Below are 26288 nucleotides of genomic sequence, written 5' to 3'. Positions count from 1 at the left end.
AATGTGCTGAGTTCTGCCTCAAGCTGAGAGTTCAGTGTCTTTGAGTGCCTGGCAGCACATATACATACTACCCGGTACCTGTGTGACTCCCCCCGACAGGAAGTGGGGTTTGTCATGTCCATAGACCACGTGGTCTGTGAATGCATGGGAAAAAGTCTGGCTCACCACAAATCTTTACTTTGTCTGCTTGTTTTTCCCTGGTCATTAGATTAGGCAAATCCTGAAAGAAGTCATGAAAAAAGCAATCAGAATTAAAATTTGAGCTGAGGAGAACTGAATATTAGGCAAGTTGACATACATTAATAATTATTTAGCAAAATAGTTTTGCCATCTTGTTTAAGATATAATTTACTATAGCCTATGAAACTTTCTGTAATCTACTAACAGGTCATTTATTTAGCCTATACTTTTCTCCATCCAGAATCTAATGCCTCTTTTAAAAACTTGCAGATCTTAGGCTTCTTGGTGAATGGAAATTTTATTCAAAATCATTAATGTATCTCTGTCTTTGTATTGAGTTTTGTGACTCTGTTTAGGTTTTTCAATAAATAAAATTACTTCACCATGAAATGACAAAAATAATCAATCCATCTGACTTTCAGAGTCTATTCAGTTTTAAATTTTGAATGAAATTACATAGGAATAAAATATTCTTTTGAAATTTGAAATTGAGTCTTATTTATTAGACTTTGAGGAAGACCAGGATACTCTGTCTTGTCCCCTCCACAAGCAGGATTGCATTAATTAGACCATGTGTCCTGGAATTGTCCTGACATCACATTTTCTATGTCAGTGGTCCAAAGTGTTCAGTCTCACTTGTTAGTGGCTCATTATTTTTCTCTCTGTAAAATAAATTCAAGAAAAGTATGCCAGATCTTTCTGTGACATAATGCTGTAATGTTCTCCTACAACACTTGGTATTTACAGGTTTTAAACACGTTTTTGTTTTTGTTCAGTCACTAAGTTGTGTCCAAACTTTGTGACCCCCATGGACTGCAGCACCCCAGGCTACACTGTGCTTCAGTATCTCCCACAGTTGCTCTAATTCATGTCCATTGAGTCAATGATGCTATCCAATCACCTCATCCTCTGCTGCTCCTTTCTCCTTTTGCCTTCAATCTTTCCCAGCATCAGGGTTTTTCCCAAGAGTCAGCTCTTCATATCAGGTGGTCAAAGTATTGGAGCTTCAGCTTCAGCATCAGTCCTTCCAGTGAGTATTCATGATTGATTTCTATTAGGACTGACTGGTTTGTCCTCCTTGCAGTCCAAGGGACTCTCAAGAGTTTTCTCTAGCACCACAATTGAAAAGCATCAATTCTTCAGCATTCAGCCTTATTTATGGTCCAACTCTCACACCACACATGACAATTGGAAAAACCAGAGCTTTGATTATACAGACCCTTGTCGGCAAAGTGTGTCTGCTTTTTAATATGCCATCTTAAGCTTCCCAGGGAGCACAAGTGTTTAAGAACCTGCCTGCAAATGCAGGAGACATAAGAGATGTGGGTTCGATCCCTGGGTCAGGAAGATCGCCTGGAGGAGGGCATGGCAACCCACTCCAATACTGTTGCCTGGGAAATCTCATGAACAGAGGAGCCTGGAGGGCTACGGTTCACAGGGATGCAGAGCGGACACGACTGAAGCGACTTAGCCCACCTGCAGGTCTGTCATATCTTTTCTTCCAAAGAGGAAACATCTTTCAATTTCATGGCTTCAGTCACTATCCATAGGAATTTTGGAGCCCACAAAAATTAAATCTGTCACTACTTCTACATTTTCCCCTTCTATTTGCCATAAAGTAATGGGACCAGATGCCATGATCTCAGATTTTTGAACGTTGAGTTTCAAGCCAGTTTTTTCACTCTCCTCTTTCACTCTCATCAAGAGGCCCTTAAGTTCCTCTTCACTTTCTCCCATTAGAGTGGTATCATCTGCATATCTGAGGTTTTTTATATTTCTCCCAGCAATCTTGATTCCAGCCTATGACTCATCCAGCCCAGCATTTCACATGTTATACTCTGCATATAAGTTAAATAAGAGGACTGGCAATATAGCCTTGATGTACTCCTTTCCCAATTTGGTACCAGTAGGTTGTTCCATGTCCGGTTCTAACTGCTGCTTCTTGATCTGCATACAGATCAGGAGACAAGTATGGTGGGTTGGTGTTTCCATCTCCTTAAGAATTTTCCAGTTTGTTGTTATCCACACAAAGTTTTTAGTGTAGTCAATGAAGCAGAAGTAGATGTTGTTCTGGAATTCCTTTGCTTTCTCCATGATCCCATGAATGTTGGCAATTTGATCTCTAATACACATATTATATATATCAGTATATTATATTTATTACATTTTTATCCACCTTTTTATGAATAGTTGTGAAATTGATCACACTTGTAAATTCTTATTACCACCACTAAAATTAATATACAGAACCATTCTATCACCCTAAAGAACTTTAGGTTGCTTTGCCAACCATCACCACCTCTGCAACCCTTAAAAACTGCTGATGTTCTGGTTTCCAATTATTAGTAACTAGGCAGAAGAGACCACAAAGGCCCACAACAGCCTGGGGAGCAGCTTGATATTCTAAAATATATATGCTAATATAATAATTACATATACATATCAGGAAATTGATATTGCTAAAATTTTATTAAAATACAGATCATGATCTGGTACCTCAGTTCTATATGTAATCTTTGGTTTTGATGCATAGCTCTGTGAAACTTTATCACATGTATAGGCTCCTGTTATCACCATTAAAATCACGACATAGACTTTTTCCATCTCTCTAAAGAAACCCTCTTTGCACACCCTCCCGAGGCCTGCAATTCTTTACAATCCAGGTCACTACTGATCTCCTTTCATCTCTGTATTTTGTCCTGTTGAGAATGTTGTGTAAGTAGAATCACACTATGTATGCAATCATAATAATCCAGTAAGTGTAACCACACACCATGTAGCCTCTGAGATTGATTTTGTTTCATTCAGCATAGTATCCTGAGATCCATCTAGACTACTGCATATATCAATAACCTTTTCCTTTTAATCACTACAGACTGTCCCCAACTTAATTAGGATAATTCAATTTAGGATTTTTGACTTTACAGTAGTGAAAAAGTGGTATGCATTCAGTAGAAACCATACTTGGAATACTGAAATTTTATCTTTTCCTGGGCTAGCAACATGCAGTATGATATTTCCTGGTGATTCTGGGCAGCAGCAGTGAGCTGAGCTCCTGGCCAGCCTCAAAATCATGAGTGTAAACAACTGACACATTTACAGCCATTTCATACCTGTATAACCATTTTGATTTTCACTTTCAGTACAGTATTCAACACATTCATAAGATTTTCATCATTTTAGTATAAAATAGACTGTACGAGACAATTTTTTCCCAACTGTAGGCTAATGTAAGTGTTGGCCACATTTAAGGGAAGCTACCGCTTCCCTGATAGGTGAGTTGGTAAAGAATTTGCTGCAATGCAGGACACCCTGGTTTGATTCCTGGGTTGGGAAGTTCCTCTGGAGAAGGGATAGGCTACCCATTCCAGTATTCTTGGGTTTCCCTTGTAAAGAATCCGCCTGCAATGCAGGAGATCTGTGTCTGATCCCTGGATTGGGAAGATGCCCTGGAGAAGGGAAAGGCTACCCACTCCAGTAGTCTGGCCTGGAGAATTCCATGGACAGTCCATGGGGTCTCAAGGAGTCGGACACGACTGAGCAACTTCACTTTCAAAGGAAGCTAGATTTAATATATTAGGTGGGTTTTCTTTTTTTTTAATTTTAATCTATTTTTATTGAAGTATAGTTTCTTTACAATGTCGCTTTCTGCAGTGCAGCAAAGAGAATCAGTTATACATGCATACATTTATCTCCACATTTTTTTAGATTTCCTTCCCATATTAAATGAACTTTTGACTTTCTATTGTTTCAACTTAAAATGATTTATTGCAAAATAACCCTATTGAAGTTGAGAAAGATGTATAAATAGTATTTCATTGTGTGAATGCACTACAGGATATTTATCTGCTCATTCAGTGACGATCACTGGTTAATTTCCAGTGCTAATGCACATATTTTTGTGTGAACATAAAGTTTTCATTTCTCAAGCATAAATACCCAGGAGTGTGTTTGCTGGGTTGTTCAGTAAGTGAATATTTAAGTTTATGTGAAACTCTTGGATTGTTTCCTAGAATGACTGGGCCATTCACCCACCAGCAATGCATGAGTGATCAAATTTCTCTGCTTCCTTGCCAGAACTTGGTATTGTCAGTAATTTTAATTTTGGCCCTTATGATAGATGTGAAGTGGTTTCTCTTTGTAATTTTAAGTTGGATTTCCCTAATATAATTTTAGGGGTATATTCTTTGGATTTTCTACATAGATAATCATGTTACCAGAAAATAGTGGCAGTTTCACTTTTTCTTTCAACTCTATAAGATTGTTACATCTACTTTCTTTATTGCACTGACTCCAACATCTAGCTCTGTATGGAAAGAGTGACGAGAAAGGACACTCTGGTTTTGGTCTCTTTCTTAGAGAATATCATAGTCTTTTACTAGTAAGAATACCATTAGGTATTGAGGAGATTCCCCACTATTCTTGTGTTGCTCAGAGTTTCCACCATAACTAACTACTGAATTTTTGCAAATCCTTTTATTCTGACTAGGTTAATATGATGATATGATTTTTCTTTTTTACCCTTTCATATGGTGAATTCCATCCACTGATTTTCAATATTAAAGTGTCTTGCATCCTTGAAAGAAATTACATTTGTGCTCGGTATATTATTCATTTTATATATCAATGAATTTTACTTGCTAAAATATTTTAATAAATTTGTGTCTATCTTCTAGATAAAAGATATTTCCATGTAGTTTTTGGTTCTTTATGGTCTTTGTCTGATTTGGGTATCAGGGTAATATTAGCCTCATAAAATGAGTGAAGAATTATTTTCTTTCTATTTTCTGAAAGAAATTGTGTACAATTCAATGTTTGACAGAATTCTTCAGTGACACTGAGTCTGGGGATTTTTTTTTATTAAAACTTCAATTTCTTCATAGACATCATGACTTCAGCTTTCTCTGGCCCCTGCTCTGAGGAGAGATGAGGAGGAGCGACCCTGGAGCCCACAGTGAGGTTTGGGGACAGACAGCAGGTGCTTCCAGAGCACTGTCCCCTTGCCCAGAAGTAGGTTCCTACGTCTGAGAGCTGGGCAGCCGCGAGGTGCAGGGAGCTGTGCTGTCTGGACTCTCCACGCCGATCTGTCCGTCTCTGCACCATCTTCACTTCTCCACCCTCAGCTAATATCATCAAGAAGACAGGACTTCCTCCAGGCCTCTGCTGATACCACTGTAAACTGTAAAATGTGCTTGAGGAATTGCAGTATGTGGTGAAGTTCTCTCCTTCTTGCAGAAGCAAGAATTCAGGAAAATGCTTTATCTGTTGTCCATTCATTTCTGTTCAGAAAAACAGTGAGAAGTAACAGAGAAAGTCTGATTAGATGTTTATTCTCTCAGCTGTCATGGTCTCTCTCATTCTTCTTGTGTATTTTCTCCTTCTTTCCATGTTTCTCTCCCCAACTCTATACCCACCTTTTAGTTTTTATGTTTTTCTCAACATCCTGCTCTCAGTCAGAAAATCCCACTCTTACAGTTGCCTGCAGATAAGATTCCTCTGTGCTGAATTTTCTGGGAGCAATCAGGGAAACCCCAAACTCATGTGATATTTATATTCATAAGATCAACCCTAGTGCTAACAGTAGCATCTCCCTTTTCTTCCTCTTCAGAAACAGTTGCCGCATCTGCCTGCTCCTGAAAGGCTTTCCCTTGTATCAGTTTCTTCCAGACCTATAGAAACCTGGTCTATACTGTCTTTTGGAAAGCAAATAGAAAGGAGCGACTACAATTTGAGACAGCCAACCAGACTTACACCTTATTATCCACCCATCTCCCCCATGGAGTGTCTATGTTTGCAGATGCTGCCCCTCTGTGACTGGATCAAAAATTGCTGATCCAGTAATACCTGGTAAACAGTGGTTACTCTAACATTTGCTGAATGATAAATAAATATATACATTTGCATATGTGAGAATTTGAATGCAAATGTCCCAAAGAGCAATTTAAAAGTGCCCTTCCATGAATGTAAACAGTCAGGAGTTGCTTGTAGCTATTTAGAAATGCTACCTTTTGAAAACTGTGTTAGCCCCAGTAGCCCTAGTTCTCCCATAACAAATCATCACAAATTTGATGGCTCCAAAAAACAAGAATCGGTTCCCTGCAACCTGGAGGGCAGAAGTCTGATGATAAGGTGTCAGCAGGAACATACTCCTTCCAACTGTTTCTGGAGAGACTCCTTCCTGCCTCTTCTGGCTTCTGGTGGTTCCAGGTGCTCCTTTGCTAGTGACTGTACACCTCCAGTCTCCTCCTCCATCAAAAAGACCTCACGAGGCCTTCTCACCTGTGTGTCTCTTAAAAGGACACTTGTCACTGGATTGAGGCCCCACCAAGATAATCCAGTATGATTGGATTTTGATATCCTTTGCTTAATTCCATTTGAAAAGGTTCTTTGTTAAACAAGTTCACATTCACAGTTTCCCTGGGTTAGGATGTGAATGTATCTTTCCGGACCCGCCCTCCAACCCACTATAGGATCCTTAATGTCTTTGAAGTGTTGCCATGTAATTATACAAACAGTAGAAATCTCAAAACTTCTTTAAAGTCAAAAGTAAATCTGAATCTGAATTACTTTATATATAGAAACAGAAAGAGAAGCAGGTTTAAGATGCAATGGAAAAGGAAAAGACCATGAGTTAACAAAGTTCTTTGAAATGCACATCCTTGGGATAACTTTTCCTTTTCAGGCATGTTGGATTTGAACCTCCAAATGAAGACAAATCTAGCAATGCTATGTTGGTGAAGGCTCCACTCCCACCCTAGAAGAGCAAGGGGTCTAGAAGAGCACTTGGGGATGCTTTAAAAGTTCTCTGGTCTTCATGCAGATCAGGAGCCCTGCCACAGTTTACACAGAAGGATGTAAATCAAGACAGAACAGTCACCCCCTGGAGAAGGCTGCGCTTTCCCAACTCACACCATCGTATTTGCTGTAGCCTATCTCCCGGGCTTGTGCTGTGAAGGAGCTATTTGCTAAATGAAAAGAAAGGAACCTGACCGTGCTTTGGTTTGTGGACTAAAAGGAATCTCTTGATGCCTCGTAGGAAACAGTTTGAATGAATATAAATATAAGATGGCCCCCAGTAGCAAATATTCCTGTCAAACCATCTTAAGAGGGGAGCAGATCCAAGAATATTTATAATTAAAAGTTAGCAATATTATCCTCTGAGATTTCACATAAGAAATAATGTTGCTTGAACTGGGCTGTAAAGGTTGAGTACATATATGTGTTTTGAACAAGCACTTGGGAAAAACCATTCTGACCAAAGAGGACAGCATCTGCAAAGGTTCAGATTAAGGAAAGAGCTTAATAGCAGCATAAATGGTTTTATTTTAAAGTGGCTGATGTACATCTAGAGTATGTGGCAGAAAAGGGTGAATGAGTTACTATAAGTAACTCAGGGAAAAATTGTACGTTGCCTTGTAATTCTTAATATAAAATTTAATCTTTATAATTTCTAATGGTTCCTCATTATCTGAAGATGAGCAGGAAGCAATCTAATTGTATGTGTATATGTGTATATATATATATATATATATATATGTATGAATATGTATATATATGTGTTATTGTTGTTCAGTCACTAAGTCATGTCCAACTCTTTGTGACCCCATGGACTATAGCCCACCATGCTCCTCTGCCCATGGAATTATCCAGGCAAGAATACTGGAATGGTAGCCATTCCCTTCTCCAGGGTATCTTCCTGACCCCGGGATCAAACACAGCTCTCCTGCATTGTGGGCAGATTCTTTACCATCTGACCATCACAGAAGCCCAATATGATGTTAAACTGGTGGGTTATTTGGAAATCTGCAAAATGAGCACAGGACCAGGTAATTGATCAGCTTCATATACCTGGAAATTACTAAGTAAGAAACTCAAATGCCCATAAGAGAGTGTGATTGCTGACTTGTAAGGTGAGTGAATATTTAAGTTTATGTGGAACTGCTAAACTGTCTTCCAGAATGACTGCACCATTTACCCACCAGCAATGCATGAGTGGTCCAGCTTCTCTACATCATTGCCAGAACTTGGTTATCATGAGTAATTTTCATCTTAGCCATTAAGCAAGATGTGGAATGGTATCTCATTGTGGCTTTAATTTGCATTTCCTTGGTGGTTAATGATGTTGAACATCTGTTTATATGCTTATTTCCCTAACACATAGCTCTTCCATAATATGTTTGGATGAACCATTTTCCAATTGGACTACTTGTTTTCTTCCTACTGAGTTTAGAGAGTTCATTGTATTCTAAATACCATCCTTTGATGAAAATACATTGTGAAAATATTTCCTGCCATTCTGTCGTTTGTCTTTTTCATTCTCTTAATAGTATCTTTCACAGAGCAAGCATTTTTACTTTTGATGAAATATTTTATTTTTTATTGATTGTGCTCTAACGTCATGACAAAAATCCTTTTGTCTAACACTTGGTACTGAAGATTTTTTTTTCAAAAAGATTTAGTGTTTTAGATTTTACACTTGGATATACAGTCCATTTTGAGATTCTCCTCAAATTTTTGTATAAGGTGTGAGATTTAGGCTAAGATTCACTAATTTGCCTAGGAATATCCAATTGTCCCTAAATCATTTGTTCATATGACTATCATTACTCTGTTGAATTGTCATTGCACCCTTGCCAAAAAATCAAATTTCTCCACTTTCCCACATCCCCACTTGGGATGAGTCAGTAGCATTATCTTGTTAATATTTTTTTAATTTTCCCTTTTTATTCATTTTTATTGAACTTTTTTATCTTGTATTGGAGTATAGCCAATTCACAATGCTGTGATAGTTTCAGGTAGACAGTAGAGGGACTCTATCTTTTTAACACTGCAGCATCTGTACAATATTTTACTTTTTCATTCTTTATATTTCTAATTTGTGTTTTCTCTTTTTTCACCATGCTAATTCTATCTATGAATATATAGTTTATTAATCATTTTAGCAAATTTAACTTTGTATCTCATGGGTATTTCTATCATTTTTCCTTCTGTTTTACCAATTTGACATTTTTATTATTTTCTTATTTCAGTGTATATCAGTTGTAATTTGTTTTATCTTTTTTGTTGAAAGCTCAGATTATTGCTTTGCAGTATTTTTCTTTAGGAATGTAAGTATTTATTTACTTTTTTATTATTATTTTTTTCATTTATTGTTATTAGTTGGAGGCTAATTACTTTACAATATTGTAGTGGGTTTTGTCATACATTGACATGAATCAGCCATGGATTTACATGTATTCCCCTTCCCAATCCCCCCTCCCACCTCCCCCTCTACCCAGTCCCTCTGAGTCTTCCCAGTGTACCAGGCCCGAGCACTTGTCTCATACATCCCACCTGGGCTGGTGATCTGTTTCACAATAGATAATATACATGTTTCGATGCTGTTCTCTTGAAACATCCCACCCTCGCCTTCTCCCACAGAGTCCCAAAGTCTGTTCTGTACATCTGTGTCTCTTTTTCTGTTTTGCATATAGGGTTATCATTACCATCTTTCTAAATTCCATATATATGTGTTAGTATGCTGTAATGTTCTTTCTCTTTCTGGCTTACTTCACTCGGTATAAGAGGCTCCAGTTTCATCCATCTCATTAAAACTGATTCAAATGAATTCTTTTTAATGGCTGAGTAATACTCCATGGTGTATATGTACCACAGCTTCCTTATCCATTCATCTGCTGATTGGGCATCTAGGTTGCTTTCATGTCCTGGCTATTATAAACAGTGCTGCAATGAACATTGGGGTGCATGTGTCTCTTTCAGATCTGGTTTCCTCGGTGTGTATGCCCAGAAGTAGGATTGCTGGGTCATATGGCAGTTCTATTTCCAGTTTTTTAAGAAATCTCCACACTGTTTTCCATAGTGGCTGTACTAGTTTGCATTCCCACCAACAGTGTAAGAGGGTTCCCTTTTCTCCACACCCTCTCCAGCATTTATTGCCTGTAGACTTTTGGATAGCAGCCATCCTGACTGGCGTGTAATGGTACCTCATTGTGGTTTTGATTTGCATTTCTCTGATAATGAGTGATGTTGAGCATCTTTTCATGTGTTTGTTAGCCATCTGTATGTCTTCTTTGGAGAAATGTCTGTTTAGTTCTTTGGCCAATTTTTTGATTGGGTCATTTATTTTTCTGGAATTGAGCTGCAGGAGTTGCTTGTATATTTTTGAGATTAATCCTTTGTCTGTTGCTTCATTTGCTATTATTTTCTCCCAGTCTGAGGGCTGTCTTTTCACCTTGTTATAGTTTCCTTTGTAGTGCAAAAGCTTTTAAGTTTCATTAGGTCCCATTTGTTTATTTTTGCTTTTATTTCCAATATTCTGGGAGGTGGGTCATAGAGGATCCTGCTGTGATTTATGTCGGGGAGTGTTTTGCCTATGTTCTCCTCTAGGAGTTTTATAGTTTCTGGTCTTACATTTAGATCTTTAATCCATTTTGAGTTTATTTTTGTGTATGGTGTTAGAAAGTGTTCTAGTTTCATTCTTTTAGGGTTAGGGTTAGAGCTAATCAATGAATATAGTAAAGTTGCAGGATATAAAATTAACACACACAAAATCCCTTGCATTCTTATATACTAACAATGAAAAAACAGAAAGAGAAATTAAGGAAACAATACCATTCACCATTGCAACAAAAAGAATAAAATACTTAGGAGTATATCTACCTAAAGAAACAAAAGACCTATACATAGAAAGCTATAAAACACTGATGAAAGAAATCAAAGAGGACACAAACAGAGGGAGAAACATACCGTGTTCATGGATTGGAAGAATCAATATTGTCAAAATGGCTATTCTACCCAAAGCAATCTATAGATTCAATGCAATACCTATCAAGCTACCAACAGTATTTTTCACAGAACTAGACCAAATAATTTCACAATTTGTATGGAAATACAAAAAACCTCGAATAGCTAAAGTAATCTTGAGAAAGAAGAATGGACCTGGAGGAATCAACCTGCCTGACCTCAGACTCTACTACAAAGCCAGTCATCAAGACAGTATGGTACTGGCACAAAGACAGAAATATAGATCAATGGAACAGAATAGAAAGCCCAGAGATAAATCCATGAACCTATGGACACCTTATCTTTGACAAAGGAGGCAAGGATATACAATGGGAAAAAAACCAACACTCTTTTAATCAGCACTGAGATCAAGAAACAGAGCATTACCAGCCCTACAGTGCTCTCTTTATGATATTGCCCCGCATATAACAGTATTCTGATTTCTGCCAGTGTAAATGAGCTACGTCAGCTTATGTATCCTATAGGAATGACATGTTTATTGACTATCTGAATATCTGCTGTTGTCAAAAACCTACTTCAGACTTTTGTCTTTTCTATCAATTTGCTTGTTTTCTTGTTGATTTGAAAGAGATATTTTTAAATCAAAATTATCCCTTTGATGATATATATGATAGATAATGTTTGGTAATATATTATTTTTGATAATCAATATTAAATTTGATAAGATAATAATATTGCAAATATATCCACTAGTTATCCTTTAATAGATTTTCTAGTTATCCTTTTAACTCTTGAAATAATTTTAATGTAGATCAGTTTTTTAATGAAGGGTAGATGGTTTACCATGTTGTGCCCATCTCTGCTGTACAGGAAAGTGACAAAACATGAATGTATATATGAATATAGATTAGTTTTGAAGCTTAGTGATACTTGTGTCCTGTCTAAGAAATGTGTATCTATCACAAAGTAATGAACAAGTTCTGAGTTTTTTCTATTAACGTCATGCATTATTCTGCATTCTGACTGCTATTTATAAATCCTTTATCCTTGGCACATGGATGGAAATGTTTTTCCAATTTTTAGTGTAATACCCTTCCAGTATTAATTTTATCACAAAATTTTACTTTGTCACCCTCTCCATATGGTCATATCATTCTCCTTTATTTCAGGATTTCTTCTATTTTTAAAATTTTTCTTTACCTTTCATATTATCATGTATTTATTACATGGGTGATGTAGTTTTCTAAACTTTCGTTCTAACTAATAAAATGAATTATTTTCTGAAGTTTTCTCATCCTCTTTGTGCCCAGGATACTTTCTTCTCTATGTTCTGTATTGTGTATACACTTGTTATTAGTTAATTTAAGCATCACTTAGTATGTTGCCAATGTTATGAAATTCTTAGTATGTTGTTATTAATTAATTTAAACATCACTTAGTATGTTGTATGTTATGCAATTCTGGTGTAGCAAACAAATTAGATATTCTTCTAACTTTAGATTGAGTCTCTCAGATGTGCAAACAGGTAGAATTTGTGAAACATTAGAATCCTCAGTGTGCACTGCCAACAATCTTTCCTGATTCAATTTACTAATGCATTAGCTGTAGGGAAAAACAGTTAAGACACAGTGAGCCAATGGAGCTCCAAGTTACTAACTCCTATCAATTTTCTTGTGAGATCATATACTCATGGTGAATCTCTATTGGTAGAATTAGTGATAGAACTAATCACAGTTCTTGTGTTGGCAAAGAGTCGGACATGAAAGAAGTCTTTGGAACAACGAGAATTATTTGTATTTTTCTCACTTATAGGTTAAGACTAACACACTGAAACTGTTTTATTGACATGAGAAAGAACCATGAAAAATTGCTAATGTTTCTCACGTTATTTCTATGTTGCAATTAGGATTCTTAGTATTCCCATAATTCGTCTCAGCCACATCAATCAATGAAGCACTTCTTCCTTGTCCTTTTCTTTATGCATCTTCTCCCCATTTCCTTTCCTTCATTTTCCTCATCTCTTACTGCTCTCTGACTCTCCTTCCGGATGACTCTAGATTTGCTCTCGTGACTGCTCCCCCACTGTGTCCCCCCTTCTTCCCACATGAGACACTGCACAGGTGCAGCCCCATCTGTCCCAGTGTGCCCCTCTCAGGACGCAGTAGTACACAGTGGTGTCTCTCAGGGTGACCTGGGGCAGGACCAAGGTGCTGGACTTTCTGTCTGAAGCTATGGTCAGAGAGGCCATGCTGTCGTTCACTGTGCCTCGTAAGCCATGAATGACATACTGTGGACTCTGATTTGGATTTTGCCGATACCAATGTCATTTCCACCAATGGTAGAGTGGTTACAAGACAGGTTCACATCCTCTCCTTCACAACAATCCATGGAGCTGGGCTGAGTGGTCTTAGCATCAAACACAGTCCCTGGGGGGTTAAGAAATCAAATTAACTTCAGAGCACAAATAAGTGTAATTCTATGGATAAAAGGCATAAGCCTCCTGTAACTGTCTGACCCTAACTCCTACTCAAGTGTTTCTACTTATGTCCTGTAAAAATATTGTTGATGTTCATTATTGGACTGCAAGGAAATCAAACCAGTTATCCTAAAGGAAATGAACCCTAAATATTCATTGGAGAGACTGATGCTGAAACTGAAGCTCCAATATTTTGTCCACCTGATGAGAAGAGCTGACTCATTGGAAAATACCCTGATTCTGGGAAAGAGTGAAGGCAAAAGGAGAGGAGGGCATCCGAGGATGACACGGTTAAACAGCATCACCATCTCAGTGGACATGAATTTGAGCATACTCCAGGAGATAGTAGAGGATAGAGGAGCCTGGCACACTGCTGTCCATTTGGTCGTAAAAAGTTGGATACAACTTAGCAACTGGACAACAACAAAATTATAGAGACCAGAGATATGTGGCAAGAATCAGAGATTCCATAGGCTTTGTTCCATGGGTCTTTGGCTTAATAAGACCAGAGAATTCTTACAACCTGCTTACTGCTAAGGACTCTTCTGGTATCGTGGCTATGATTTAAACTGTCATGTAGAAATCTGTCGTCTTTAGCAAACCCACAGATCACTTCTCAGTCCCAACACTGTGATGCTGACTACAACACAGGGAGGGGAGTGGAGAGTAAGTGAATCTTTGTGGCCCTTTGCCCTCAAGTCACCCCTTGTAGACACAGAGCACTTACCTAAGGTCAGAAACACAGTTACTCCAGTCACCAGCCTCATACTTCAAGGACAAGCTAGGACCATGGGCCCAGAGCTCAAGCTTGTGTCTGATCCTTGGCTTGAGGAGGTTCCAGAGAACAGAGGCAACAGCTGTCAGCAAAAACTTGCAACCAGTGCAGATACTGCTGTGTTGTCAGGACCTTCTCAGCCAATGATCAAGCAGTTCCTTATCTATGTCTTCCTCCCTGGTTTTAGTCATGTCCCCAAAAGATGGTGAAGCATCCCCAGCTCACAGTGAAATCATTTATGAAGTTTAATGTCTGGCTCTGGATAAAGAACATGGATCACAATGACGTGTCTGTGCACAGTTATTGGTCTTTCATTTGTTTCTTAGGAAACTGGCTGGTGCTCCATGAAGCTTGAGGAATACAGTGCTTAATCCCAGAAAAATGTACTAAGCTCTGTGTTGTAAAATGATGAAAATTTCCATCCACATTCCAGAACATTAATGGGAGATTCAAAAGTAGGCAGGGATGTGCTCTGGGAGACAGGAAAACTAATAACATTGAGACTAATAGCTACACATCCTAGAACTCGTAGCAGCTCTCGTGAGGGTTCTTGGAATCTTGCATCTATTGCCAACTAGGTAGACATTTTCCATGCATTTGTTCTTAATAAACTAACTGATTGACATAGATGGTGTTCACCTCCTCCTTGAACAGTGGCCCTTAATTCTCATGTTCCCTATGCCAATGCTTGTGGATGTTGTGTAGCAAGGATGCTAAGGCAGAGGAATTGACAGAAATGAAGGAAAAAAAAGTGGAGGTGGCATGGAGGTAGGTGTGAATGGTAGAAAAAGTTGGAGGAGGGAAAAAAGGTATCAGGAATAGAAAAGAGAAGGGATAATCAGAGCAGGGAAATGGGAAAGCGTGTTAGGAAGGTACTTGGAAAGGGCTTAGGCTATTGGGCTAACCTGAATCCTTGACCACACACGTTCAACAAGGGATAATAAAGCTCAAGTTGTCTAGAGAAGAAGAAAGTTTGTTATTTTTCCTTTTGGGGGGCACATCAATGGAAAATAAATTTCTGTTCCCTTCTCCCAGAAACATTGTTTTCAGATGAATCAGCCCCTTCTTGTGACTGAATAGAACTGCAGATCTAAATCCGGACCAATAGTCAGCAAGCAACTTTTTGAAAAACCCCTCAAGTTTGCAGGTAAATGGGCTTCCCAGGTGGCATGAGTGGTAAAGAACTCACCTGCCAATACAGGAGACTTAAGAGACCCAGGTTCAATCCCTGGATCAGGACGATCCCCTGGAGAAGGGTCCATGGCAACCCACTCCAATATTCTGCCTGGAAAATTCACTGGAAAGAGGAGCCTGATGGGCTACAGTCCATGACTTGCAGAGTCAGACACGACTGAAGCATCTTAGCACACACTTCACACATCTTACTTGTAATACCTCTGTACTCATCTGTATTTTCTTGGTCCTAAACACTCCATGAAGGTGAAGGTGAAAGTGAAGTCACTCAGTCATGTCTGACTCTTTGTGACCCCACGGACTGTAGCCTACCAGGCTCTTCCATCCATGGGATTTTCCAGGCAAGAGTACTTCAGTGGGTTGCCATTTCCTTCTCCAAAACACTCCATAGAAGTGTTTTAATTATCTTTTACTGCTTTACTGCAGTCATATGCTTCTCATTTGTTGATCTCTTTAAGTATTCATTTGTCTCTAACCTTCCTATATTTAAAACTTACTTCAAAGGCCATGTAATTCAATGTTTATAAGAGAGTTTGGTAGACAGTAGACACTCAAGAATTACTTGTATCTTGAATGAGCCGATGAATCATTATTCATGAATTTAATGAAAAAAATATGTTGAACAATTTAAATTATTCTGAAAACAATCTTCCAATTTTATGGAATGCATACCAAACAAAAGGCTCCAATAGTATAAACAGGGGGTTATTATTGTGAACAAAATGAACAGTAAATTGTGAACAAAATGGACAATAAACAATAAATCCAAGTCTAGGATTGAGGAAAACTCTATTGAAGACATGGGAGTAAATGTTATGATAATCATGCTTTGTTCATTTAACAAACATACATAAATGCTCAATGGAAGTCTTATTGTTGTTCAGGTACTCAGTCATGTCTGACTCTATGTGACCCCTTGGACTGCAGCACAGCAGACTCCCCTGCCCTTCACTATCTCCAAGAGATTGCTCAAACTCATGTCCATTGTGTGGATGATGCCATCCAGTCGTCTTGTCCTCTGTCACCCGCTTCTCCTCCTGCCCTCAATCTTTCCCAGCATCAGGGTCTTTTCAATGAGTCGGCTCTTTACACCAGGGGTCAAAGTATTGGAGCTTCAGCTTCAGCATCAGTCTTTTTGATGAATATTCAGGGTTGATTTCCTTTAGAATTGACTGGTTTGATATCCTTGTTGTCAAAGAAACTCTCAAAGGTCTTCTGCAGCACCACAATTAGAAAGGCTCGATTCTTCGGCTCTCAGCCTCCTTGAGCGTCCAACTCTCACATCCATACATGACTACTGGAAAACCACAGCTTCAACTCTATGGACCTTTGTTGGCAAAGTGATCTCTCTGCTTTTTAATATGCTGTGTAGGTTTGTCATATCTTTCCTTCCAAGAAGCAAGCGTCTTTTAATACCATGGCTGCAATCATCTTCCACAGTGATTTTGGAGCCCAAGAAAATAAAATCCGTGACTGCTTACACTTTTCCCCATCTATTTGCCATGAAGTGATGGGATCAGATGCCATGATCTTAGTTTTTTGAATGCTGAGTTTTAAGTCAATTTGTCACTGTCCTCCTTCACCCTCATCAAGAGGCTCTTTAGTTACTCTTCTCTTTCTGCCATTAGAGTGGTATTATCTGCATATTTGAGGTTGTTGGTATTTCTCCTGGCAATCTTGATTCCAGCTTGTGATTCATCCAACCCAGCATTTCACATGATGTGTGATGTACTCTACATACAATTTAAATAAGCAGAGTGACAGTATACAGCCTTGATTTACTCCTTCCCAATTTTGAACCAGTTTGTTGTTCCATGTCCAGTTCTAAGTGTTGCTTCTAAGTTCTAAGTGTTACCTGAGGCAGGTAAGGTGTACTAGTATCCTATCTATCTAAGAATTTTCCAGTTTATTGTGATCCACACATTCAAAGGCTTTAGTGTAGTCAGTGAAGCAGAGGTAGATGCTTTTCTGGAATTCCCTTGCTTTTCCTATGATCCAATGAATGTTGGCAATTTGACTTCTGGTTCCTCTGCCTTTTCTAAATCCAACTTACACATTTGGAATTTCTCAGTTCACAAACTGCTTAAACCTACTTGAAGGATTTTGTGAATTACCTTGCTAATCTATGAAACGAGCTCAATTGTATGATAGTTTGAACGTTCTTTGGTATTGCCTTTCTTTAGTATTGGAATGAAAACTGACCTTTTCTACTCCTGTGACCATTGCTGAGTTTTCAAAATTTGCTGGCAGAATGAGTACAGCACTTTAACATTATCATAATTTAGGACTTTAAAAGGTTAGCTGGAATTCCATCATCTGCACTAGCTTTGTTTATAATAATGTTTCCTAAGGCCCACTAGACTTCACACTCCAGGATGCCTGGCTTTAGGTGAGTGACCATCCTGGTTATCTGGGTCATTAAGACCTCTTCTGTACAGTTTTTCTGTGTATTCTTGCCACCTCTTCTTAATCTCTTCTGCTCCTGTTAGATTCTTGCCATTTCTGTCCTTTTTTGTGCCCAACATTGCATAAAATGTTCCCTTGGTAACTCTAATTTTCTTGAAAATGTCTATAGTTTTTCCCATTCTATTGTTCCCTGCTATTTCTTTGCATTGCTCACTTAAGAAAGATTTCTTATCTCTTCTTGCTAGTCTCTGGAATTTTGCATTCATTTGGCTATATCTTCCCCCTTCTTCTTTATCTCTTACTTCTTTTCTCAGCTATTTTCTTAGAGAAACATTTTGCCTTCTTGCATTTCTTTTGCTTTGGGATGGTTTTGGTCACTGACTTCTGTACAGTGTTATGAATCCCCAACCACAGTTCTTCAGGAACTCTGTCTATGGAATCTAATCCCTGAATCTGTTTGTCACCTCCACTTTATAATCATAATGTTCTTGGTTTAGGTCATACCTAAATGGTCTAGTGGTTTTCCCTACTTTCTTCAGCTTAAGCCTGAATTTTGCAATAAGGAGTTCATGATCTTAGCCACAGTCGGCTCCAGATTTTCTTTTTGTGACTGTATAGATTTCCTCCATCTTCGACTGCAACGAATATAATCAATCTGATTTCTGTATTAACCCTCTGGTGATATCCATGTGTAGTGTGGGTTGTCGTGTTGTTGGAAGAGGGTGTTTGCTACAACCAGTGTGTTTTCTTGGCAAAACTCTGCTAGCCTTTGTCCTGCTTCATTTTGTACTCCAAGGCCAAAGTTGCCAGTTACTCCCGGTATCTCTTGACTTTCTATGTTTGCACTCCAATCCCCTATGATGAAAATGACATCTTTTTTTGGTTGTAGTTCTAGAAAGTCTTGTAGATCTTGATAGAACCATTCTTCACAGATCCATTTAGGTTCCAGTTTAAACTCATATTGTCACTGGCACTGAGACATCCATTCATCCTGTGCTGGGTCAAGCCTTCCTCATTCCAAATCTTCTCCAAGGAGCCCTGTAAATGGTACACTCTGGATGACAATAAAGGTTAGAGACACTTTTCACAGACAGCAAAGTTGTGTCTCATTTCTCAAAGATGATAATAATTGGAATAATAAAAACCTGCCCCATAAGGTTTTGATATTTAAATTAGATAATGAATTGGAAATGCATCCTACAGTGCCTTACACAGAGTAAGCTCAATAAATATCAACTCTCTTTATTCCACTAAAACCTTCCTTTCCTTCAATGGCCAGGCTTGTGAACTGCTTTTTCCCCCCACATCTAGTTCTAGTGGACGCTTCTAGGACATTTACTTAATCACTTACTTTCCTGGAGATAGTCATTATTTTTCCTTATCCTTTTGGTGTGATAGCCAGCTAACTGCACTGATACACTCAGGGTGCTGAAAGGACACAGATGAATCTGGTGAGGCTTGATTTTGGTTTCCTTAAAAATAGTAAAATCAAGGACATATTGCATGTTTACTAGCTACTATTGGATATAATATTTCTGAATTGAATCTCCAAGATTTTGCCTTTCATATTAATTATTTTCACTTCATATTGATTTATGAGCTTTTAATATATTCTGCATTTGATTCCCGTTTCAGTAATGTAGGTTGCATATATAGCCTTCCAATCGCATTGACTTTGCACTCTCTTAGCAGTGATTTTTAACAAAAAAGACAATCTATAAATATACTTTTATGCTCATAAGAAGATTCCTTGACAGTTTTGTTTTCTTTAAAAACTTTGAGAATGCTTTCCTTTTGTGACTGCCGTTGCTTGTGATGAGAAATCAGGCATCATTCTTAATGATGTTTCCCAGAACACAACATATTGGTTTCTCCTGACTATTAGCAAGATTTCCTTCCACTAAATTAGACCCTTGGATTTGTCTTCAATGCCTTGCAAACTTCTGCCAAAACCATAGTGGTGAACTTGCAGAATTCTTTATTCATCTTTAAGACTTTTCACATAGCATTGCTCCTGAATAAGGAGCTTGCTTTATAGGAAGTCAAGTAGAACAGTGAGTGGAGGTTCCTGCTATGATAAAGAGCTTATGGAATGGGTAATGGATGAGGTAGTTATAAATACCAGTTACAATCATGTGGTCATTTGCAGTAACAAAAGCTATAATAGTTATAAAATTATCTTCATTTTATGTGAATATATTTATGTGTACATTAACCATTTTTTAGCTTCTCTCTCCTCTTTGCCTGCATGTGGTAAAAGAAAACATGCCACTACAATTTAATCTTACATCTCAGTGTATCTCAGTAGTTAAGATACAGAATTCAATGGGAGAGTGTGATTCAGCTAGATAAGGAAAGAACATCACCTGTAAATGGATAAATGAACTCAGTATTCTCTTTGAAGGAGAGAGCTTGTTTTGGTTGAATGAAGAATAATTGCATCATATTAACAGGAAGCATGTTCAGACTTAAATTGAAGACAGTGGGGAAGACCACTAGATCATTCAGGTATAACCTAAATCAAATCCCTTCTGATTATACAGTGGAAGTGAGAAATAGATTTAAGGGACTAGATCTGATAAAGTGCCTGATGAACTATAGACAGAGGATCGTGACCTTGCACAGGAGACAGGGATCAAGACCATCCCCAATAAAAAGAAATGCAGAAAAGCAAAATGGCTGTTTGAGGAGGACATACAAATAGCTGTGAAAAGAAGAGAAGCGAAGATCAAAGGAGAAAAGGAAAGATATACCCATCTGAATGCAGAGTTCCAAAGAATAGCAAGGAGACATAAGAAAGCCTTCCTCAGTGATCAGTGCAAAGAAATAGAGGAAAACAATAAAATGGGAAAGACTAGAGATCTCTTCAAGAAAATTAGTGCTATCAAGGGAACATTTCATACAAAGATGGGCTCAATAAAGGACAGAAATGGTAGGGACCTAACAGAAGCAGAAGATATTAAGAAGAGGTGACAAGAATACACAGAAGAAATGTACAAAAAAGATCTTCATGACCCAGATAATCACGATGGTGTGATCACTCACCTAGAGCCAGACATCCTGGAATGTGAAGTCAGGTGGGCCTTAGGAAGCACCACTATGAGCAAAGCTAGTGGAGTTGATGGAATTTCAGTTGAGCCATTTGAAATCCTAAAAGATGATGCTGGGAATGTGCTTCACGCAATAGGTCAGCAAATTGGAAAACTCAGCAGTGGCCACAGGACTGGAAAAGGTCAGTTTTCATTGTAATCCCAAAGAAAGGCAATGCCAAAGAATGCTCAAACTACCACACAATTGCACTCATCTCACACGCTAGTAAAGTAATGCTTAAAATTCTCCAAGCCAGGCCTCAGCAATATGTGAACCATGAACTTCCAGATGTTCAAGCTGGATTTAGAAAAGGCAGAGGAACCAGAGATCAAATTGCCAACATCCTCTGGATCATCAAAAAAGCAAGACAGTTCCAAAAAAAATCTATGTCTGCTTTATTGACTATGCCAAAGCCTTTGATTGTGTGGATCACAATAAACTGTGGAAAATTCTAAAAGAGATGGGAATACCAGACCACCTGACCTGCCTCTTGAGAAACCTGTATGCAGGTCAGGAAGCAACAGTTAGAACTGGACATGGAACAACAGATTGGTTCCAAATAGGAAAAGGAGTACGTCAAGGCTGCATACTGTCACCCTGCATATTTAACTTATATGCAAAGTACATCATGAGAAACACTGGGCTGGAAGAAGCACAAGCTGGAATCAAGATTGCTGGGTGAAATATCAATAACCTCAGATATGCAGATGACACCACACTAATGGCAGAAAGTGAAGAAGAACTAAGGAGTCTCTTGATTTAAGTGAAAGAAGAGAGTGAAAAAGTTGGCTTAAAGCTCAACATTCAGAAAACTAAGATCATGGCATCTGGTCCCATCACTTCATAGCAAATAGATGGGGAAACAGCGGAAACAGTGGCTGACTTTAATTTTCTGGGCTCCAAAATCACTGCAAATGGTGATTGCAGCCATGAAATAAAAAGATGCTTACTCCTTGGAAGGAAAGTTATGACCAACCTAGACAGCATATTAAAAAGCAGAGACATTACTTTGTCAACAAAGGTCCGTCTAGTTGAGGCTATGGTTTTTCCAGTGGTCATGTATGGATGTGAGAGTTGGATGATAAAGAAAGCTGAGCACTGAAGAATTGATGCTTTTGAAGTGTGGTGTTGGAGAAGACATTTGAGAGTCCCTTGGACTGCAAGGAGATCCAACCAGTCCATCCTAAAGGAGATCAGTTCTGGGTGTTCATTGGAAGGACTGATGTTGAAGCTGAAACGCCAATACTTTGGCCACCCGATGCGAAGAGCTGACTCATTTGAAAAGATCCTGATGCTGGTAAAGATTGAGGGCAGGAGGAGAAGGGGACGACAGAGGATGAGATGGTTGGATGGCATCCCGACTCAATAAACATGTGTTTGGGTAAACTCTAGGAGTTGGTGATGGACAGGGTGCCTGGCGTGCTGCAGTTCATGGGGTCGCAAAGAGTTGGACATGACTGAGCGACTGAACTGAACAGGAATCATAATTTTCCTGTTTTCCTTATCAGAAAGTTTTGTTCTTCAAAAAGGTAATGATGAATTCTTAGTTAACAAGGAATGAAGATAACTAGTTAAGCTATTACAGTGGCTTTGTACTGTCTCAACTTAACTATCTGGAAATCTGTTTCTCAGAACTTGTTTCCCTGTATTGTTCTCATTTATGGTTGGCCATGAAAGATGTCTGTGTAAGATTTGGAAAGTACTTGCGATGCAGTAGCCATGTTTCTATTTTCCACAGGTTGGTGCAGGGCTCCAGGGACTATGGCAACTCATAATGTTGTTGCTGATCAGGTAGTTCAATTTATTGTTGACTCACAACTCCTTAACCTTCCACCAGATCTCTTACTCATGTTCTCTTTGTCTTTGACTAACTATGCTTGTAGCATGATGGCAAATGACATCCACTTCTCCAAATGTCACCCAGTACTTAGAGCCTAAAGGAGGTAAGAGAAAAAGACAAGGTTCAGTGTATCTTGTGGGTTCCATTGTCCTCATGTTATTTCCATACATGTCACAGTTTTTCTATGCTTTTGTCCATGTCCAACTTTCCTTCACAAATGTTACTCTGGTTGACTTTCTGTGAATTCAGACACAACACCAGATACAGATATAACATTTTTCATCTGTATTTAGTGTTGGAATACAAATGGATCAGACTCTTCCACCGGCTCTAGCCCCTGCCAGTGAATAATCCTTATCAGTTCAGTCGCTCAGTGGTGTCTGACTCTTTGTGACCCCATGGACTGCAGCACTCCAGGCCTCCCTGTCCATCACCAACTCCCAGAGCTTGCTCACACTCATGTCCATTGAGTCAGTGATACCATCTAACCATCTCATCCTCTGCCATCCCCTTCTCCTCCTGTCTTCAATCTTTCCCAGCACCAGGGTCTTTTCCAATGAGTCAGTTCTTCACATCAGGTGGCCAAAGTATTGAAGTTTCAGCTTCATCATCAGTCCTTCCAATGAATATTCAGGACTGATTTCCTTTAGGATTGACTGGTTTGATCTTTCAGTCCAAGGGACTCTCCCCAGGTCTCCTGCATTGTAGGCAGATTCTTTACCAGCTGAGCCACAAGAGAAGTGGAATAATCCTTATAACTAATCTCTTACTCTACATCACTGGTAGTTCTCTGTCTCTGAATATGCCTTGATACGATCTAAGAGGAAAGGGCTGTATAATAAGTCGCTTCTGTTATGTCCTACTTTTTGTGTCCTTATGGACTGTAGGCCACCAAGCTCCTCTGTCCAAGGGATTCTCCAGGCAAGAATACTGGAGTGGGTTGCCATGCCCTCCTCCAGTGGAACTTCCCAAACCAAAGATCAAATCTGTGCCTCTTACGTCTCCTGCATTGGCAGGCAAGTTCTTTATCCCTAGTGCCTGGGAAGCCCTAAAAAGGAAAGAACTAAGGAACAGATTTTCATTACATTTTCAGATACTATATCAAGATTTGTGATGTAAAGACCTTTAGGTGAAAGTGTCATTTTACATTATTATGGGGCAAGTTTTCAAATTTAGACAACTTTACACATGTTCTGTATGGTTGATTTAAAGTCAAAAATTCAAGAGGAGAATGTATCTGTAGAAAGTTACTCTGGACACCTGCTTCCATATGACACGGAAAGAGCTTTTATTTAGAATTAAATCTTCTGATCCAGACCACAGATGAAGCAACCACAGGACTACCATTTTTTGTCTGGGATCTGCAGGTGTGTATTTCAGCTAGGGTCCTACAGCAGAGAGGCTTTCTCTTATTAAGCTTGGGGGTTTTTGTTCAGCTTTTCCTATTGCTTCAAGCACTGTGAGTTCCCAGAGAGCACAGAAGTACTTTGCAGAATCTTCCAACTGTAAGGTTGAAATGGTGAGGCTGGATGATTTACGTGATCTCTCAACATTTACAGAGTAACGGCCACCCCTTGTAAGTAAAATCATTGCTCCACTGGGAAGTTGCTTGTACCAAAAAATGCTGTAACCGCTCCAACTTGTTTCATAACGACAATTCAGGGTAACTGACTCCTCAACTCGACTGGATATGTCTGGCTGGTCTTGAATAACTTTCTGATCCTGGATCCTGTGGGGAAAATCAGAAAACAGAGATGAAACAGTGAATAAAATAATATAGGAATTAGACTCATTTAGGACCACAGCCCCCCAAAACAGACTGAAATCATAAGATGCTTGCTTTTCTCCAGTCCTCCTTTCCTCCCCAAGTCCCTGTGAATCACCACGTGCCTGTGTGCAGTCCTTTCACCTGAACACCCGCATCCATGTGTAGGAGCATTCCTACCAGAGAAGGTGAAGGCCAGGAACACCCAGAGCAGGCTGGAGAGCGCCATGAGGCATGGATTCCCCTGCACAATTGTGCTCAGTTTTGCCTCAAGCTGAGAGTGTCTTTGTGCTCCTGGCAGCACATATACATATTACCTCAGGTCCTGTGTGACTCCTTCAAACATTAAGTGGGATTTGTCATTTACATATGTCATGTGGTCTGTGCACAGGTGGGAAAAAAAGTCTGGCTCACCACAAACTTTTACTTTCTCAATTTTTCTTTCACTGGTAATTAAGTCAGGCTGATCCTGAAAGGGGGCTTCACAAAAGCAATTAGTAATAAAGGTTTGAGCTGAGGGGAACTGAGGAACAAACTAGGTGACATTCACTGATAATTATTTAACACAATAATTTTGTCATCCCATTTAAAACAGCATTTATTTTTTGTTTTTGAACTTTTTATTAGAGTTGATTTACAGTGCTTGTTAGCTTCTGCTGTACAGCACAATGGAATATCTGTCAACGGAGGAGCGGGTGGAACATGTGTCTAATGAAATATCCGTCAACAGAGGAGCAGATGGAATGTGTGTATAATGAAATTGTTGCCGTTGTTGTTTAGTTGCTAAGTCGTGTCCCACTGTTTTTCAACCCCATGGACTGTAGCCCTCCAGACTGCTCTGTCCATGGGATTTCCCAGGCAAGAATACTGGTGCTGGGTACCATTTCCTTCTCCAGGGGTTCTTCCTGACCCAGGGGTCAAACCCTTGTCTCCTGTTTGGCAAATGCATTCTTTACTGCCAGGCCATCAGGGAAACCCATGATGAAATCATTCAGCTATATATACAAAAAAAAAGAATAAAATAATGCCATTTGCTGCAACATGAACAGATCTAAAATAAAATTTAGTATAAGCTACAAAGCTATATACCTTCTCGTAATCTACATACTGGTCATTTATTTAGCCTACAGTTATATTGCTCCATCCAGAATCTAAGTACTTTATTTAAAAACTCACAGACCTTTGGTCTTCTTGGTGAAATGTAGTCTTATCCAAAATTTTTAATGTACTTTTTTCTGGGTTTTAGGGCTCTACTTAGTTTTTTCAATATGTAAAATTACTTTGACATTAAATGATCACAAAAAATCAGTCCTTCTGACTTTAAGAGTCTAGTCTATTGATTGTGTTTATATTAATTTATGACAGAAATAAAATAATTATACTTTTGAAACCTGATATTGAGTCTTATTTATTAGATTTTGAGAAGGATCAGAATATTCAGTCTCATTGCCTCCACAAGTAGAATTGTACTTATTAGATCATATGTCTTGGAATCGTCCTCATGTCACATTTTCTATCCCACTGGCCCAAATTGTTCAGTCTCACTAGTTAGTTACTTATTAGTTTTTCTTCTTGCAAAATACACTTTAGATAAGCATGCTGGACCTTTCTGTGCCATAGTAGTATAATGCACTCCAACAAAACTTAGTATCTACGAGCTGTATCTACACCATAGATGGTGATGCATGAAGTTTTATAAACTGTTACATGTTCATTGAAGGCAGGAGGAGACGGGGATGACAGAGGATGAGGTGGTTGGATGGCATTACCAACTCAATGGACATGAGTTTGTGTTATACTTTTTATTATAGAAAGTTAT

At 38.8% G+C, this 26288-nt stretch overlaps 1 pseudogene; it reads right to left on the bottom strand.

Moving 5' to 3' along the window:
• Nucleotides 1-12976: 12976 nt before the first annotated feature.
• LOC122705782 lies at nt 12977-14166 on the bottom strand (annotated as a pseudogene).
• Between the last annotated feature and the right edge of the window lie 12122 nt (nt 14167-26288).

Source organism: Cervus elaphus, chromosome 12 (assembly GCF_910594005.1).
Source record: "Cervus elaphus chromosome 12, mCerEla1.1, whole genome shotgun sequence".
NCBI lineage: Eukaryota > Metazoa > Chordata > Mammalia > Artiodactyla > Cervidae > Cervus > Cervus elaphus.
Note: the sequence above shows the minus strand (reverse complement) of the source record. Positions and strands in the feature narration are given on the sequence as shown.